Below are 1,859 nucleotides of genomic sequence, written 5' to 3'. Positions count from 1 at the left end.
GGGCCACTGCTGGTTGTGACCACTGTGTCCCCATTAGAAGCAGAACTGGAGGCTAATGGAAAGAGGAGGAGGAGGAGGAGGCAGCACCGGAGAGAAGGGCATAGCTGACAAAGCATTGCAACAGTAGGAAGAGTGGATGGACCTGGAAAAAGTTACAACCAATATGAGATTATTCCTCTTACTGTATAAGCCCACCTTATGCTAATTCATCATTAATTTATTGTGATGGTGGGACTCCATTTTTTTTGCTGAGGACAACAATGGTGAGCAGGGAGTGACTTAGTCACTTTTGCCCTTCTCCATGATGTGTCTCCAAGGTTCTAGAAGAACTGATTCTCTTGCTCAGCGAATGGACAGTTTTGACACACAATTGCTGGTAGATCTTACCCAGGGTTCCCAATAAAATGTCTATATATTATTTTTGTTACATATATTATATCTTTCTAACTTATTCCAAAATCCCTTTCTGGAATCTAGTGTACCAATCCCTATGTTGTGAATTATGGTTAAGATATAACTGAAATGAATAACAATATAAAATGACTCCAAATCAACATTTTTACTGCCCCGATCCTGCTTTAAATCATCCAAATATACAGTTGAATCTCTCTCACATACACACACATCCATTTTTTTTAGTTTGGTATGAGATAGGATTTTCCACCTGGGACCATGCCATTTAGTAGACCATCATAGTTTTGGGCAGTACTGTTTAGTTTTCAACATCTGAACAAATTTCCAGATATTTTTTTTTAACGGAGTTATCATGTTGTAAATATTCTTAAACTCCGAAACCCTGTTAGCCTTTCAGAAGGCCCCCAAAATGTGGTTTTCCCTTGAACCCTGGGAAACCCAGGGGGGAAGCCTTTGTCATGGTTATATTATGGTTTGATGGATGTTTTTCTCCCACAAAGTTGCTTTCATTTATTTCTGAAGCTTTTAATAGCTGAGGCATTGTTTTAATTGTTGGCTGTACACATCATGTCCAGTGAGATGGGTGGCCATATAAATGTGATAAATAAATAAATGTTATTTTTATTTCTCACCTTTATAAGTCCACCCATCTCGCAAAAAGTGACTCTGGGTGGCACACAACTATCAATAAAAAAAAAATGAAACAATTTTCACAGTGGAGAAAGTCATTGAAAAACTGAGCTTTCTACCACTGTAGTCCTTTCACACCTGAATGTTAACCTTGATTTGTCTGAGATTCCCTTTTCCCGCCACAGTTGCTCAACCAACTCAAAGGTTAATCAACTTTGGGTCTTTCCCCTCTTAAACGTGCCCACTGTACAGAGAATCTTTGACTTATAAACCACAATTAAGCTCCAAATTTCCACTACTAAGCAAGATCATTGTTAAATGAGTTTTGCTCCATTTTACAACCTTTCTTTGTTAACTTAGTAACACAGTTGTTAAGTGAATCTTGCTTCCACATTTGCTTGTCAGAATGTTGCAATAGGTGGTCACCTAACCACGGGACACTGCAACCGTCATACGTATGAGGCAATTGCCAAGCATCCAGATTTTGAATACGTGACCATGGGGATGCTACAATGGCCGTAAGGATGAAACATGGTTGTAAATCACTTTCATCCCTGCTGTTGTAACTTTGAATGGTCACTAAAAATGGATATAAATTGAGGACTACCCGTACTATAGTCTTTCCCATAACTATATACAGTTGTGAAAATTAGACAATTAAAAAGAAGGGAGACAGAATATAATTTGATTCTTACAAATTGTGGGATTGGAGACCACTAATGCTCATATCTTGGAGAGCAAAACTAACAACCAAGGAGATTTTAGACCATGTCAAACTGAAACCTAGGATTATGAAGATAACCCTGCCCTCTTTT

Source organism: Protobothrops mucrosquamatus, unplaced genomic scaffold, assembly GCF_001527695.2.
Source record: "Protobothrops mucrosquamatus isolate PMUCROS unplaced genomic scaffold, P.Mucros_1.0 scaffold2580, whole genome shotgun sequence".
NCBI lineage: Eukaryota > Metazoa > Chordata > Lepidosauria > Squamata > Viperidae > Protobothrops > Protobothrops mucrosquamatus.
This window is presented reverse-complemented; position numbering follows the sequence as displayed.